General features: G+C 43.5%; 1 protein-coding gene and 1 long non-coding RNA gene across 2 annotated transcripts in view; one reads left to right on the top strand and one right to left on the bottom strand.

Annotated features, from left to right (window-relative positions):
* Window positions 1-17850, top strand: part of LOC102547604 (60S ribosomal protein L27a-like) — a 170201-nt gene that overhangs the window by 117035 nt on the left and 35316 nt on the right. The window lies entirely within an intron of this gene.
* On the bottom strand, window positions 13435-17182 carry LOC134482581 (uncharacterized). Its single transcript, XR_010058854.1, has 2 exons — window positions 15875-17182; window positions 13435-13899 (listed from the first exon to the last, which is right to left on the bottom strand). It is a non-coding gene; the product is annotated as an uncharacterized LOC134482581 (long non-coding RNA).

Genomic DNA, 17850 nt, shown 5'->3' with positions numbered 1-17850 from the left:
TTCTGTGATTTGCTAATGAGGACAGTTTGACATTCTCCCAGGTGAAATAATTTCAGTAGAAACCATGTGACATTATAATCAATTTAAGAAGCTCTCTGCCTACTTCAAGTTTGTCAAAGTGTTTTACATTTAAAGCTATAATTAGCTAGCCCTTCTAAATTCACTCCGAGGTAGAGAGTTGAATTACCAAGTAAGCTTTAGAACTATGAGAACAAAGAGCAAATAATTTTCTAAAAGATTCAGTCACTCGGGTGCTGTTCCCTTGCTGTGTTCATCTTGGGAAAATTTACCGGCGAGAAACTCAGACGTGTTCGCTGTCACACACTGCAGAGCAAACGAAAGGTAAAGTGTAAATTATTCATTTTTTTTTAAAAAAATTTTTGAGACAGGGTCTCCTATTCTCTAGTCTGGCCTCGAACTCACTGTGGAACCAAGACTGCTGATACTGTGCTTGCTTTATTGTGCTGTGATTAAACCCAGGGGACCTTTTCTTCCTCAAATGTCCCTTCACTCTGTAGCCCAGACAGTTCTAGAACTCGCTGTGGAGGCCACGGTGGCCTTGAACTTCTATTTTGCCATCCTAAGCTCTGAGTTTACAAGTATAAGACACTATGCCATGCCCAGAAACATTTAAATTTAAATATTCTAAGAAACCTGATATAAAGAAAATAAAAATCTAAAACTCTTCTTTATTGGATGAATTCTTCTGAAACTGCTAAGGACAGGTGTTGTGCTCAGCATAAAGACTCCAACATGCTGAGCCAGCCACTTATGGTGCCAAAACCAACCTATTTCTTCTTCCTAGATTTAAATAGAGTTTGAAAAGAATAGGATTGTGTGCTCATGTGTATAGATGGGAATTAGAGAGGAAAGAATTCAAATAGATGGATTTTCGCATAGTCTGACTTCCACAGTGGGCTACTTAGTTCTTAACTGCAAATTGTACCAAACACATCTTTGATGGGGGCTTCCTGGCCCAGCTTTGACATTTCACTAATGGAAAACAGAACTCTATGGAAAAGTCACTACACAGCCTCCTCCTCACCCCAGGATATCAGGGCCTTAGCTTCAGGCTGACAGAAGGAAAAGGGTGGCGAGACTCAGCGGTAGAGCATGTGTCTATCATGTGCAAGGCTCTGATCTAGCCCCAGCACCTGCCACCCATTTCCGGAACCACGTTCCAGCTGCGGAACTGCCAGCAGGAGGTTTTAGACAAACCAGGGATCATTTCTGACTCAGTTTCCCTAAAGCGTAAATAGAGGCAGAACAAAAATGTTCATGTGGTAGGATTTATAGAGAACAAAGGGGAAACTCCAGTAAAGCTTCTGGTGTATTGTGGCCCAAGTGGGAGTGTCAACTCCTGGACCTCATACATCAGGAGTATCGATTCCTAGACCACATACATCAGGAGTATCGATTCCTGGACCACATTTCTCAGGAGTATCGATTCCTGGACCACATACACCAGGGCTATCTATTCTTAGACCACATGCACCAGGAGTATAAATTCCTGGACCACATATACCAGAAATATTGATTCCTGGACCACATACACCAGGAGTATCAATTCCCAGACCACACCCACGAGAAGTATTGATTCCTGGACCTCATACAGTAGTATTTGCTATTTTATCTGAGATTAGACTAGAGCCAGAGTTCTCACTGGACAGGAAGTAGAAGAACATTTTTAAAAAAACGTGTGTGTATACACATTAGCGTGTATCTGTACAGTAATTTTCCTCTTCAGTACTGGGGGTTGAACCTAGGGCCTCCTGAATGCTAGGTAACACATTTCTGTAGGTCAGCAGTTTGCAACCTATGGGTCTCAACCCCTTTGGCAAACTTCTATCTCTAAAAATGTTTACATGAAGATTCACGACAGTGGCAAGGTTACAGTTATGAGGTAGCAACAAAAATAATTATATAGTTGAGGTCATCACAACATGAGGAACTGTATTAAAGGGTTGCAGCATTAGGAAGGTTGAGAGCCACTCAGTGCTCTAGGCAAGAAATGGCATGGCCCATTCTCAAAATCCACCTATCTCTGTCTGTCTGTCTGTCTGCCTGTCTGTCTGTCTTCCTTACACACACACACGCACGCACTCACACACGCACACACACCACTTTGCCTCTGGCACTGGGCCCGTTAAAACTGCAGTCTAGATCCATGTTCCTTTTTGATTTCTTAGCTTCACTTCATCTGAACTCTGGGTTCTACCTGGGTGGCTTCACCATGGCTGAGATCTCCAGGACTCTCACAGTTTTCATTTTCCTCATCTACCTAACCTTTTTTGTCTATTTTCCAGAGTTCCTTAGCTACGGAGGAGCCTCCATATCTTCAGGTAGCACCAAGTGTATCTTTCTCCCCTGCTTTCTAATAGAATTCTACTTCTCTGTATTGGATGTCCAAGGGATATTTCCATCCATGAAACGCATCCCCGCCAAGATGTGCCCACTCTTGCCTCTTCCCCCCTTTTCCTCCTCTATGACAACCTTCTTCGGAACCCCAAGTTGTATGATGTCTGCGGTGCCTTTCTTGCAAATGTCTCCCGAGTCCTAAGTGTTCTTTGGTTCTCACAGTAGGGGTTCCACTGCACTTTTTTCCCAGCCAGGTAGCCCAGACTGGAGTCACTTGGAGAGGAAGTGGCAAGGTAGATTGTGCACAGTGATGTTTCTGTTAAAAACAAACCCAGAAGGAGTTCCCTTTGTTATGCTAACAATGACGTCGCACCCATCCCAGGATGAAACCTCACAGCTTCAGTGAAGCTTTGGGATGGCCTCTCTTTGTCAAACCTCATTGTTCTGTAGGCAAATCTTGCATCTAGGAAAAGGCAGCCAAGACTGCCAGAGATGTCTTTCCTTTCCTGGAACAGCTTCTGTCCACCTTTCAATGCGATGTGAGCGGTCTGTCACCTCCTCTGGGAAGACTTCTGTCGCTCGCTTATGCTGGGCTAGGGGCCCGGCACAGTCAGCTGACCCCGTGTAGTATCTCTCCTGTGCTTATGCGTCTGACTTTCTCACTAGAGGCAGACTGTCTTTGTCTTCTTGGGCCATAAACATGGTGACCGCACGGACTAATCCCTCCACACGCACTAGCGGAGAGAGCTGAGCTGTGATTTGGGTACCCCAAGCCCTTGGGAAACGTTGGCTGAGCTGTGTTGAGCGTATGTGAGCTGGGTAGACTATGAGCTCCACTGCAGTCTAGAAGTAGCTAAAAAGTAATTTAAATTAAAAAAAATTGAGAAACTCGTTTTTCCCCCCCAATCCTCCCACATTATCTTTTCTCTGCTACCTGGGAGACTAAAAACCATATAAGTTTCTGTTGCTTGCATGACCGTGTCAAAAGATCTGAAACATGTCAGCTTGTGAGCAGTCTCTCCAGGCTGCCACCCACAACCTCAGACTCCTCCCACCCTGCTTTTTCTGAATTCGTCTCAAACTTATGACATTTGCCTGGGAGCTTTTTCATCTCTGGAACAACTCATCCTCTTCATCTCGTCCCAGCCTTCTGCTCCTCCATTAAACCTCTGCGGATGGAGCATAGTTATTGATTTGAGAGATTCTTTCCGAAGCACCTAGAAGAAAGGCATAGGATGAGATTTTTTTTTTTAAATATCACACTTAAAGGAAACAACAGATAATTTGAATCTCTCTTTGTAAATGCATCAAAGTGAAACGTGGCACTCGAATCCCAACTGCAAAATAGAAAAAAGGGCAGAGTGTCCATTAGCACGAAATGGAAGCCAAACGGGGGTCCAACAATTGGGCAGCAACAAAGATGTTTCTTCCTTTGAAGCAACGTCAGCGAACGCTGATTACGATGCGTTTGAACCCATCTGCTTCCCTTTAGAAGGACTGACAAAAGCCAGAAGATAAAAACTCAAGAGCTGAATGATTAAGCTTAATCTTATCTTTATTAATAATCTTCTTCATGGCTATTCTGCGTGGAACTCTAGATCCACTTAATTTGTAAATAAAAGCGTATCCCATGATTACGTGAGGCTGGAAAATCACAGAGTTAAAAGAACGGTACAGGGTGGGGGAGCAGGCAAGAGGGAGGGGGTTTTGTGCCTTTTGAGGCAGTCGGTCTCTGAAGCAGCTACTAATAAAGACTCACTTTGCCTAGGTGAGAGAACTTCTCTTGTGGGTGCTTTCTATTCAGTCTTTCCCCATTCTCAACGTTTTACTAATAAAATGGGAACCAAGGATAATTATTCGAGCGGCTTCCCTTTCCCAGTTAGTAACCAAGGTCTATTTTTTCCTACAAATCTTTTAAAGCAGTAAACACAGGCATTAATTCCTCGGCTGCGACCGAGCTCTTAGCTATATGCTGCTGTTGCTACTGAGACAATTGAAGAGAGAACTAGACTGGAATTGCAAAGTCATAGCCAAATCCTTCAGGGCTACAGGCTTCCCTGTCAGTTCCCAGCCCACCTCTAGCCTCCTTCCTCTCCAGAAAGTGGTCTTCCAGCCTCTGCTTTCCTCTGACGCCCTCTGACCCTACAGCCCTTGGCACTGAGGTCTAAACTGAGCCCATTCATGGGGCTTTTGCACACTGGGCTCACCAGTGAGTTTGATTACTGGGGAAATGAAAATACTCTCTAGGAGACTGGGTTTCTGAGATTAGGTGGTGATGAAGTCGACTCGCTGCTCTTGGCTGAAGAGGACCTTTTCTTTGGAATATTTTATTTATCAGGAGTTTTAGCCTTATAATCCTGCGCTGTGTTGATCTTTACAAGGTCTTTTTTTCTGAAAGGGAGAACAATTGAACCACTTATTGGGGGGGAAACGACAGCACTACTCATTAATGGGAAACAAAGTATTTCCAGGAAGCCTAGTAAGGGATTTATTTTATGGGCATCAAAGAACTCAGAATCCAGGAGACTCAACACAATCCTGAAGGAAAATAATGAAGTTAGAGGACTGTCATTACTTTAAAATTTACTGTGGGGTTGGGGATTTAGCTCAGTGGTAGAGCGCTTGCCCAGCAAGCACAAGGCCCTGGGTTCGGTCCCCAGCTCCGAAAAAAAAATTTACTGTGGGGCAAAACTATGGAGACACACACCGAAAAGGTGGTTATTGAGTGGTTAAGGAGTGGAAAGTAAAGAGGATTTTCAGGGAGGTGGAACTGCTTTTTATGATTGTGTGATGTTAGGTTTGATTGTCTACTTGATGGGATCCAGTATCACCGAGGAGACAAGACTCTGGGGACAACACACCCGTGAGGGACTGTTGATATTTTGTGAAGATTATCAAGATTAGGTTACCTGAGATAGACTCTCCTTAACTGTGGATGCCACCATTCCACCAGCCGGGTGTGTGTGTCGGAGTTAAAACAAGGCAATGCAGTAAGCATGAGAATTTGCCATTCCCAGCCTCCTGGCCATGCTGGGTGAGGAACAAACAAAATGGACAAAGACCCCACGCTTGTCTTTAGGGTCCTGGTGTGAGGTTTAAGTTTAAATAGAGGCCAAGAGGTATGTATGACCAGGAAGTCCTGGTCAAGGTCTCATCCATCATTGACAATCTAGATATAGATGCTCTTCTGTAGTCCGACAAGTTAGTACTATGTGAACCTCTTCTAGGGAGACAAGCGCCTCTTCTGACCGGCACCAGGCTTTAGTCAAAGCCTCTTTCTTTCTCTCAGTATAAGAGTAGCATTAGAGCTACTCTAATTCCTTGAAGATCGTCATGTCAGTAATCTGGTGGTGGATGTGAGGGATGAAGTGGAAATTTCTGGTTTTGTTGGAGACTCAGTTGTATCTGTGATGTTTTTCTGGAAACTGTCTCAAGAGAGGGTTGCTGAGAACAGACACACGTGTTTTTCTGGAGGCTGTCTGGAAAAAGTGCGTGTGACGTTTTGCTAGAACAGACTCTTGGGAGTACACGTGATGTTTGGAAAGGGTATTCCGTATAAGCCAACAGATGTGAATGACGCTCTGGCATTGGTACACCTTGCTGGTTTTTATTGGGCTTTACCTTGCTGGTTTTCTTTGATGATGCTTTGGCATTGGTACACCTTGTTTTTATCTCTGATCGTCACTCGCCATAACTTTGTAGAGAGAGATGCACCAAAAAAATCTCCTGGTGGTGCTCCAGCTGCTTCTTGCTGCTTCAGCAGACTTGTGCCGATTGGCGGAGGCTCGTGGTTTCTTCTGGATCGATCCACTGCTGCCAACTCAAGTAGAGTGGACTGCTGACAATGAAGATTGGAATCTCCCCAAATAACTACTTCTAAACAGGTCCACGTCCTCCCTTTGATATTAGCCATCTTCCTCTCCCTACCTTCCATTGTGGGCTATAAGGGAGGCTGAAGTACTTAAGAACCCTTATTAACTGTTAGCCATGGGGATAACTCTAAGGACTTCCCTGATCAGGACACCAGACAGCATGGGCTTCTACAACCTTTCCCCAAGCTTCTGAATGAAGTGTTACAACAACAACAACAACAAAAACCAATGAACCCTTATTAAAATAGGTTTTAGAAAATAGAAGCCTAGAAGAACACAAGTATCTGTCTTGAGAACATCTTCCTTCCTTCCAGGACAGTTACAGGCTGAGTAAACAGTACCCATGTGACCCTATAAAACTAAGCACCAGAGGCAAATATATTTGGTATTATTAAGCTAGAAAGACAACAAGCAGACAGGGACGGGGTGGGTTGAGGATCAGATATATCCTCCAAATGTCATTGCAAGGGTAGGAAAAGCTTGGCCTTGTATTTCGTCTCTTGGTATATTCTTCTTCCTGGAGTGCTGTCCTAAGTTATTGTCACTCAATACCTGGTGACTGGAAGTTTGTGGATGGACTCACAGATCTTATAGGTGGATCCTAACAGTTGGTGGTCAGAGAGCGAAAGAGGTTATTAAATCTTCCCTAGACACAACACATACTTATGCACTGCGTTCCAGTCAGGTCCAAGCTTCCTGAGACATTATTTTGTAATTCCATCCGTAACACTGCTCGGGGAAGCATGCTGTTATGTTATATTGCACCATCAAGTGGTGGTATATTTTCAAAGGAAGATATGCAAATGACTGTACAAATACATGAAAAATTATTCCACAATTTTAGCCATGGGGGAAAATGCAAATTAAAAATGCAAAGCGACATTGAGATTCCATTTAACCCCAGTTAGAATGTTTCTTATCAAGAAAACAAATGCTATTGAAGATGGTGTGGGGAAAGTGGGGGAGAGGAGAAGATTTATACACTGCTGGTGAGAATGTAAATTAGTGTGGCCATTAAGGCACAATGTGGACATTCCCCACAAAGGTAAAGATAAAACTGCTCTACATTTCTGAGATTTGCCTCAGAGAAGGGGGGGAGGGAGAAATCAAAGCCAGCCCAGTATAGTTGCACGCCAATGTTTATTGCTACTCTAGTACAGACGACACAATAGGAATCACCCTAGAGTCCATTAATGGATAAAGAAAATTATGAATGGGGATCCTAAGGCTCAGAGAAAGTAAATAATTGACTAGGAATTTTACGCTAGTGGGGCTTTACGTAGCCATAAAGAATGGGATTGTGTCACTTGAGAAAGACAGGGACATCTAGAGGTCATCATAGTAAATCATCCTTCTCTGTCCAAGCCAGATTTAGAAGGGTGGCCATCTCACATTTCTACCATGTATGGAATCCGGCAGCGGGGAGAGGATATGACAACCAAAGGCAGGGGAATGTGGAGGGAAAAGGAGAGGGCAGCAGAGGGATGACTCTGATCAGTGCACACTTTATGAATGGCAAAAATGTCATAAAACTCCCGACTCTCGGCAAGTAATAAAAATAATTAATACAGAAACAATTAGGAGCTATTTTAATACATTACATTAGTTTTATATTAATTTATATTATACAAACATAGTTTGCCTATATTATATTTATTATCTTATAATATCTATTATATACCATAACATACATATTCATATATATGAGCCCTTAAATATATGTGGATAGCAAAGGGAAGGAGAGTTGCTTGTCCTTTAGCATTTGTTACGAGAGGGTGGAACTGGCTGGAGCAGAACAGGCATGAATCAGTGGAGGTGGAGGAGAGAGAGGCCAGCAGGAAATGTGGGGGAAGGCAGGGGCTTTCAGTGCACGACAGCCCCAGATTTGACACCTTGCAATTGAGAAAGCTGTAAGCAAAGCTGCTCCTACCTTCTCCTGCCTTTCTGGAAACATGGCCGTAAGGGAATTCTCTTACTTTCCTTACCTGAAGTAGACCAGACCCTCATCCCAGAGGAGCCCTGTGGACACACAGAAGACGCTAAGGAGGCTACCTTCCCTTTCTGCCCAGTTATATTTCTCTGTAACTATCACTCATTGAACCCAAGAAGAGCAATTCGCAATTTTCTTCAGGGGTCTTCAGGTCAAAGACATTTTCTGAGGGCCTTGGGGCCATGTGAAGCATCACTTAAGTTTGCACGCTCCTCTCTCAAATCTGCCGTGTGCCAGGCGTGTGTTAGGGATATCAGCTGTGGACCTTGTCATGGGTGAGGGAAAAGATGCTGCTTTTTCTCCCATGCAGGCAATATTCACAGTCGGTCAGGTGGCTAAGCATGGAGGGAGAGGGAGAGGGAGAGGGAGAGGGAGAGGGAGAGGGAGAGGGAGAGGGAGGAAGAAGAAGAGAGAAGAGAGAGAGAGAGAGAGAGAGAGAGAGAGAGAGAGAGAGAGAAGGAGGAGGAGGAGGAGGAAGAGGAAGAGGAAGAAGAAGAAGAGAGAGAGAGAGAAGAGGAGGAGGAGGAGGAGGAAGAGGAAGAATAAAGAGAGAGAGAGAGAGAGAGAGAGAGAGAGAGAGAGAGAGAGAGAGAGAGAGAGAAGAGAGAATTGGGAGTTGGCTTGGTCGGAATGTACCAGCAATCCATGTTGAATGTAAGCCACAGGCAGACACTCTACATCTCTCTACTTGACCTCCCCTGAGACGCTGTGTGGTGGCATCATTTCCCCTATTTTATGAATGGGGATCGTAAGTGCTGGGGTTCCTGTGAGAACAGCATCCACAAACACACAGGATCTAATCTTTGAGGACGCTTTTGCATTTCTTTTTTTTTTTTTTTTTTTGGTTCTTTTTTTCGGAGCTGGGGACCGAACCCAGGGCCTTGCGCTTCCTAGGCAAGCGCTCTGCCGCTGAGCTAAATCCCCAACCCCCGTTTTTTGCATTTCTATCCAAAGTGCTCTTTGGTGGGGGATACTCCTTTGCACAGTGTTGCAGGATGCTTAAAGTACCGTGAGTTTTCAAAGGAAGAAATTCACAGGGAGTACAACTAGAAATGCTTGTCGGACTCTTGGCTCAGGAAAGTGTGCTCGGTACCTCCTGGAAACAATGTCTGTGCTCTCAGCCGCTCTGCCGCTCTGCCGGATGTGGACAAGGGACTGGAAACAGGCAGAGTCATGGCTGCCAACAACTCTGCTTGTGAATTTCCAGAGGACAAAAACTTAGAACTGTGTGTTTCTTGATCATTTTAAAGTTGCTTACCAAAAACTTTCAACTTAAATATGTATACGTGCAAAGGATTCAGTCTCTACTTTTGCTTTGCTAAAATTGTCATATAATTTTAATGTATTTATTAGTCTTATTTAAACACAATAAGGAAATTCTTATTCATTTCCTTGTCCCTTAAACTCTTTGAAATCATATTTTAATTCTATTTACCAGTAAAATTTTTTTTATCATATAGCTTCTGTGCTTGAAAGCTTGGCTATATTTCTGGAACAAAAAAAGATACATAGTTGAAAATGGAAATTGGCTTTTAATTTCCTTTGACTGTAGGACCTTAAGTGTCTAAAGGTCTTCTGGGTTGACTTCACCACAATTCTTAGTTCTTTTCAGTTGGGACTTAGTGTCTTTATATTGTTAATGTTAGTTTCTAAATATCAACTGAACTTCTACTGTAAGTACAACTCTCTTGGTTTAGATGTGCTATTAAAAAGTGTTCATGGAGGGTTGGGGATTTAGCTCAGTGGTTGGGTGCTTGCCTAGCAATCACAAGGCCCTGGGTTCAGTCCCCAGCTCCGAAAAAAAGAAAAAGAAAAAAAAAGTGTTCATGGTATAATATTGTTGTTAGTGAGAGGAGATGGACTTACCATCTATTACTTTTATAGATACAAGTGTTGGGGGAACTTTATCCACTAAGATAACTTGGTATGAAGGAGAAGAGCTTGGCTACAGGAAAGATACTCACACTTCAAGACACAGAGAGACACCTGTGGTGTTGGTCCCACAAGATTATGTTGCCTAGTAACATACCAGCTGTTCTTTATGTTTTTAAGTGGCTGAGTGGCAGGAGAGGAGCATTAAGAAAGGCCACCATGATCGACATCAGCTGTCAGAGGAAGACTAGAAACCCTTTCTAAGTGAACTACTTGTAAATAACAGAGTGTGTTAGGACACGGAGAGGTGGCTTAGCGGTTAAGAGCTCTTACTGCTCTTGCAGAGGACCCGGGTTTAGTTCCCAGTACTCCCATGGTGGCTCACAACTATTTGTAATTCAGTTTCCAGGGGGTCTGACATCCTCTTCTGACCTCTGCAGGTACCAGACACACATGTGGTTCACATATCTAGATGCAGACAAAGCAGTTGTATTCATAAAATAAGATAAGGAAATAAATAAACAAAACAAAACCAAGCAAAAACAGAGCAAACACAAGAAAAAACACAGTGATCAAAACCATGAGAGAATGTGAGTGCTTTTTAAATGACCTGTGAAAAAACAGGAGTCATGGCCCTGAGCCCCTTTCTAGCTTTCTAGTCCACTTCTGTACTCTGGGCTGCCTTCACCTTCCTTAACCTCCAACTTTCTCCATTTCTCACCATCCATTTGTCCCTGGTCCAATTTCTTTGTTCTGTGACAAAAACCTGGGAATCTGAGTAGTTCTCTATGCCTATAGCATCTCCATGGCATTGACACAAGGACAAATTTGTCAAATGTTGCATTTCTCAGAATGCATCCCCACCTTAAACCATCCAAGGGCACATACATCCTAACAAAGTCACAGTGAACTACAAGAAGGATTGGATGTCACATGAATTGGAAAGGATTTGTCACACAGCAGTGACTCACTCACAAGCTCCACACCAACACTGAAGTCAGCTTAGACCTAGACACATCGAGACACACATTTCCTAAATGACAAAGTTCTTCAGTTTTATTTTTTTTTAAATTTGGTGGGGGGCAAAGGGCAGAGCTTCCAGAATTCATTCAAAGATAGTTTGGAATTGCCTCTTCAAGAACAGAAATAAATGCACACAATCATTTCAAGGGTCAGCGATGTTTTGGTCACAAGCTCAAAACCCACACAAAGAACAGGTGTGACTGTTTACCCATGGGCAAAAGGACCACACATTCTGGTTTCTGAATATCTCGCCAGAGAGCAGCTTCTCCTTTTCTTTCCAATAAACTTCACTCTCAGCTGATATTGGAGGCAAATTTGAATGCCCCGCCCCTCTGTGTGTGTTCTTGAGTGCAAGTGTGTCTGTCTGTCTGTCTCTCTCTGTCTGAGTCTCTCTCCCTGTTGTCTTTTTCTCTCCTGGCCTCTTTGCTTGATGATTGCACAGAAGGCCTTTCCTTTTGAGAAATTCAGATACTATTTATTGCTTTATCAAGATTAAACACCATTTGATATTAAACACAAGATTTTTAAATTGATTTCATCCTGGATGGCTCTAAGGGTCTTAAGATCTGAGGCAATACTGAGGCCTGGTGATGTAAAGTCAGTAGATAAAAATTAGCACCTTTGGAGGCCATCACAGATGAATTCTCCTTCATAGTTAGCTTCGGACCCCATTCTCCAACAACGTCAGAAGTAACAATGTCACAATCGCCTCTCCTCCTTACACTTCAAAATGCAGAATGAAAAGTTGAAGAGTTCTGTTGAGGCCCATTAACCGTTGGAAGAGTGGGATCTGAGGTCCACTTCTGGCCCTGGATGAAGCTAGGGCATTCTGATCAATCACAGAGGCAAGGATATTTTATACTGTCTTCTCTCTCAGAATTAACCCATATAGGCCTAACGGCCACCTGGGCAGAAGACCACCTCACAGGAAATCTGACTCCCCTAAAGACATGCTAGGGAGAGGGAAGAATAATTATCCCCCTTTGATGAGATTCTCTACCCGCCCCTTCCCGACCCGTTCCTACGAGGCCGCTTACAGAACTTCACCTCAGTACTGCTAAGCCTGCTTTTCTGAGTTCTGACTAAAATGTATGATTTTTTTTTTCTTTTTTAAGATTTCATTATCAGATAGCAGGCAAAAGCCTAAGCATGTTTCCCCAACACTCTGGATTCTTCACCGTTTCTCTATGGAACTTAAAAGTCATGACTTTCCTTTTTTTTTTTTTTTAACCCCTTCTGGCTCCTTCTTCTGGGCAGTTTGGGGATTTAGAACTTGCCTACGCTGTTGTTTTTCTTTTTAGTAAATGGTCCTTGAGCTCCCTTCCTGAGTTAATTTTAAAATCTCTTTATCAGTGAGACCAAGAACCCACAGAAAAGAATCTGAAATTCCCCAGAAAGAATAGGTCGGATGAGCGGTGCCCTGCCCCTCCCCCCTTTTCGTTTCTGGTGAGGATGTTGGTACAGGAAGGGAACAGAGGACCTGCATGTTCTCTGGATAGTCTCCAGTACCCCAGGATCCCGGGTTCTTCTTCGTCTCCGATGACTTTACCAAAAAAACAAAAAACAAAAACAAAAACAAACAACAACAACAAAACCTTACGTAGACTTTTAAGGCTCTCCAAACAGATTTCTGTAATGACACCCAAGGTGACCTGGATTGGGATGATGGACTTTAATGAGAAAAGGGCAAGACTGTTTCAAGGCTGGAATAGAGGAGGTGGGAACAGGGTGTACAGAGGTCAATCAAAAGGGAGAAGGTTGTATAAGTCAAGTAGAAAAATATTCGGTTGAAGGACACAAAAGAATTCGCCGACTTTCATGTGTGGCCCTCTCGGCATTATTCACTGGCCACTTAGGTGTGCCACCAGATTAAGATTTAAGAACCCAAGCTGGAGGGGTTGGGGATTTAGCTCAGCGGTAGAGCGCTTGCCTAGCGAGTGCAAGGCCCTGGGTTCGGTCCCCAGCTCTGAAAAAAAGAAAAAAGAAAAAAGAAAAAAATAAAAGAACCCAAGCTGGAGAGATGGCTCAGTGGTTAAGAGCACCGACTGCTCTTCCAGAGGTCCTGAGTTCAAATCCCAGCAACCACATGGTGCCTCACAACCATCTGTAATGAGATCAGATGCCCTCTTCTGGTGTGTCTGAAGACAGCTATAGTGTACTTATACATGATAAATAAATAAATCTTTTTAAAAAAAAGCAAAACCAAAAAAACAAAGAAACAAAAAAGACTTAAGAACCCAATGTCATTGACTCTATGCAGAAACTCAGACCAAAGAAACCTACAAAATAATAATGCACATTTGATTGACAGACACAACGTGGGAGAGGCTGACTTTTATTCCAGGTTTTAATGAAGAAAGGAACCAAAATGGAGGCTCACCAAGAGGGTCCAGGTCAGAAGACAGAAAGGGGAACTCACGATCCAGGCCAAGCAGGTGGCTTCTGTGTGCCCAGTTTCTGTCATTGGCACAGATTTTTATGTGGATGTTGCTTCCTCATCCCAAATTAAATTAAAATGCCCTTTGGCTGGATAATCCATCCCCGTTCTCTCTCAACGATCTTTCTTCATCTTCAAAACCTCTGGTCTCTCAGGTGCATGGAACCTGATTTCCAGGGTGACATATGTCATCATTTCCGGTGTCATTCAGAAGCAGGCTGAGATTCTGGTCAGTCTACTCACTCGCAGACTGACGGTTCGGTATTAATTCAGGGAAATGTTTACTTTTGGATTTACACGCTTAAGAGATGTAATTCGAAATCAGCCTGGTTAGGGTTAGGCTCCAGCTGGAAAATCAATTAAACTAATATTTAAAAACCATCTCGAAATGAGAATGGAATTAAAACAAGATTAAAATTTAAAATCTTTGCTTGAACTCGAAGTTAACGAAACTCAATTGTTAACTAATTCTGAATACTCGATGTCAAAGTTGAAAGAAAACGACAATGAGTTTTTCAGTTTTTCACATAACCTTTAACTGTGTTCCCTGAAATAAACCACTCAGTAGCTTTTAACATGCACGTGATCACGTGCGCACGCACGCACGCACTCACGCATGCATGCACGCGCTCACTCACGCACACACGCATGCACGCATGCGCGCAGCGCCTAGCTAACGTATTGTATGCTATAACCCAATGCAGGGATATTCCTGGGTAGACGATAGCTATTCAATCCAGAGGATTCTGAAAGACGTTCTCTCATTCAGCCAAGTCACCTGTTTCCATCTGGCTTCAACCAGCTCATACCCCAAAGTGATAATGGAGGGGATTCTTAATTCATAAAGTGGACCGGAGAAGCCTTTTCCATAATTCTAACAACTTTCCCCTTTCTCTTCCCAAAGACAACTCATTAGCAAATGCCACCTAAGTGGCACTTCCTTTGTGGCTTTCAGCTGTCATTGTTAGACATTCATCAGCCCCAAAGTGCCCTTCTGTGTATTTCTGGAAGGCTATTTATCGGCTTTAGTTGAACAAACGGAGCTGTTTAAACCGCTAAAATACAGTGCCATAGTCATTTGTTTGTGCATTTTCAAGTTGCATTTAAATGAAAGGTTCAGGCTAATTGGTTCTAGGAATAGTATCAAAAAGCAGTCCTAGAGGGCGGTAATTAAATGCCTGCATTCTGGGCCTCAGCCCGACCTCGCTGGGAAGAGCATCTTGTCTCTGTCTATCTCCACCAGCTTGGTGGCTGCGGGTGGTGGGGGTCGCGGGTGGTGGGCTGCGGGCAGCTGGCAGAGGCGATAAGGAGTTAATTATAGCATAGTGGGTATAGACTGAGTTCCGGGAGGATTCCAGGACGGTCTAGCCTGCCACCTGGACGTGGGACCAAGGCAGATCCTGGAGACTGGTGCCCAGCAAGAGGCTCCCGTCCCAGAGTCATGAGCCGCTTTGCAATTCTGAGCAATTTTTGAATTTGAGTGCTTTAAGTGAAGAATGGGATAGCTGGTGTGGCTTGGAGTCTCCATTACTCCTGACCTCCAGGATCCCACCGGTCCTGAGCAAGCCACCTTCTTCCCTCACCCTGCAAGTTATTCCTGTGCCCCTCGCATTGCGACAGGAGCTAGTAAATGAGAAAATGCTAAGAAGGAAGGGAAGGGTGAGAAAAACGTAGGAAAAGAAAAATCCCCACCCTCCACCGCCCCGCGGTGACCTGGCATTTTCATTTTGCAGTAGGCGGGCCACTTTAGCTCTCAGAGCCAAAAACAGTGAGATGCCACCACTGTAACAATACCATCGAAATGCCCAAATTAAGGCTGCCACACGAGGTGTTTGAAGCGGCAGTGATAAGACTGGGGATGTGGGATTGGAGGAGATCTAATTTCCTTTTCTTTAGACAATGTCTCATGTATCCCATGCAAATCTGGAACTCGGTACTTGAAAGGATCACCACGAACTTCTTTTTTATTATTATTAAATTTATTATATTACATTATATATTATATATTACACATTATATTATTATATTAAATTTATTTATTTATTTATTCACTTTACATCCCAATATCAGCCCTTCCTCTCCTCCCAGTATTCCCTCATGCAAATCTTTCACCCATTCCCTTCCCCTTCTCTCTTTTGAGAAGGGGAAGCCCCCTCTGGATGTCACCCCCCACATCAAGTCCCTGCAGGACTAGTCACATCCTCCCTCACGGTGGTTAGACAAGGCTGACCATTTAGGGGGTGCGGGATCCACAGGCGGGCGGGCAACTAGCTCAGGGACAGCCCCGCTCCAGTGGTTTGGGGGACCCGCGTGAAGACCAACCTGTTCATTTGCTACATGCGTGCAGGGGCCTAGGTCGAGGCTCGTGCTTGCTCTGGTGATTCAGTCTCTGGGAGGCCCCAACGGTCCAGATAGTTGACTCTTGGTCTTTCTGTGGAGTCCCTGTCCTCTTTGGGTCCCTATTTTTTTTTTCTCCCAACTCTTCTGTAAGACTCCCTGAGCGCCATCTAGTATTTTGCTGAGTCTCTCCATCTTTTTCCATTGGCCGATGGGTGGAGCCTCTCAGAGGGCAGTTATTCTAGGCTCTAGTCTGCAAGCGTAATGGCGTACCATTAACAGTGTCAGGGATTGGTTCTTGCCCATGGGCTGGGTCTCAATTTGGGGCGGTCTTTGGTTGGCCACTCCCTCAGTTTCTGCTCTATCTTTTTGTCCCTGCACATCTTGTAGGCAGGACAGACCTTGAACGTTTTATGTTTTTATCTTTCTCTAACTTCCAGAATGCTCAGATTAATGACGCTTGGTTACGAGCTTTGGTTTTCAGGAATTGACTGCGGGGGAGTTCATACAGAAGCCAGATGGCGTGGTTCAGTTCTGTTTGATCAATTGTAATGCTGGGACTCGGGGGAGTCAGTTGCTCGGTGTGTCCACACCGCCTTTGTGAATCATTCATCAGTTCGCTTTCCCCCATCGTCAAACTCACTATAAAATCACGATTCTAAAAAGCTAAGGTCCTTCAACAGTAATATTTTTATATAGCTTGCTTACCAAGTATTTTTTCCTTTACCCATGGCAGCTGTTTCTTACACATTAATGTTGACTGTGTGACTGCTTAGTTTTAAAAATCAATTTTTAGGACTAGAAGCAAAGAAAGTGAATGAATCCATTCTCTGGGAGTTGGTGACTCATCTCTATGTAGACAGATATGTGAATTTTAAGGTGGCAAAACCCCCCTCACCATTAAAAGTTGAGGAAAACATTTCAGTCTGCATCAGACAAAAAGGTTAATGTTAATATATAGGAAAGACATTACAGTCAACAAGGAAAATTCTAGAATTCTATTAGACATCAGGGGAAATCCATTTTCCAAAAGAAATCAAACTATAAGTGGTAGTTAATTAATGACAAAATGTATATACTTGAATAGTTTTCATTTCTCAAAATGACAGAAACAAAATTGAGTGTTGGTAAAGGTCTGGGGGAATCAGAAGTTCACGTGGACCGGAAGTTCCTGGGGCACGTTAGGATCAGCAGCTAGCACAGTGGTTCAGTCTTCCCCACACTGCGACCCTTTAATACAGTTCCTCATGTGGTGACCCCCAACCATAGAACTATTTTTGGTGCTACTTTATAATTTTGCTACTGTTATGGATTGTAATGTAAACATCTGATGTGCAGGATGTCTGCTATGCAACCCTTCTGAAAGTATCGTTTGACCTCCAAAGGGTTCGAGACCCACAGGTTGGGAACCCCGCATTAGACCATTAAAGAAGGAAGAGGCTTTGATCTGGGGTTTTGCCTTGAAAGGAGTGATCCCCCAAAATCAGGGTCATAATATCCCTGCGTTTATAGGGATAATGGTCACTGTTGTTTATAATAGTAAGAAACTGAAAAAAATATTAACCCAAGGGGGTTGGTTAAATCTATAAAGACAACAGTTGAGAAATGTATTTGTTTGTAAATATACTTACATTTATGTGAACAGTTATGACAGAATACTACTAGGATTATTAAAAATAATTATATAGGTGCATATTAAGTACATGAAAAATTTACATATTTATTTAAATTTTTTTCAAGTGCTGGGGACTGCTGGGACAGATGCTAGTCATGCGCTGTGCTGTTGAATTACAGCCCAGCTCTGTGTAATTATTTTTAAGCGAGGAAGGCTGGGGCAGTTTGGGAAAGAAACATAGCACAGTGCCTTAGTGCATGAAGCCAGACTGATTGATGGCATCTACACCCTTACCTTTAAGCCATCTTAAAAGTTGTTGGGGGGCTGGGGATTTAGCTCAGTGGTA

The sequence above is a fragment of the Rattus norvegicus genome, chromosome 1 (genome assembly GCF_036323735.1).
Source record: "Rattus norvegicus strain BN/NHsdMcwi chromosome 1, GRCr8, whole genome shotgun sequence".
Taxonomy (NCBI): domain Eukaryota; kingdom Metazoa; phylum Chordata; class Mammalia; order Rodentia; family Muridae; genus Rattus; species Rattus norvegicus.
This window is presented reverse-complemented; position numbering and strand designations above follow the sequence as displayed.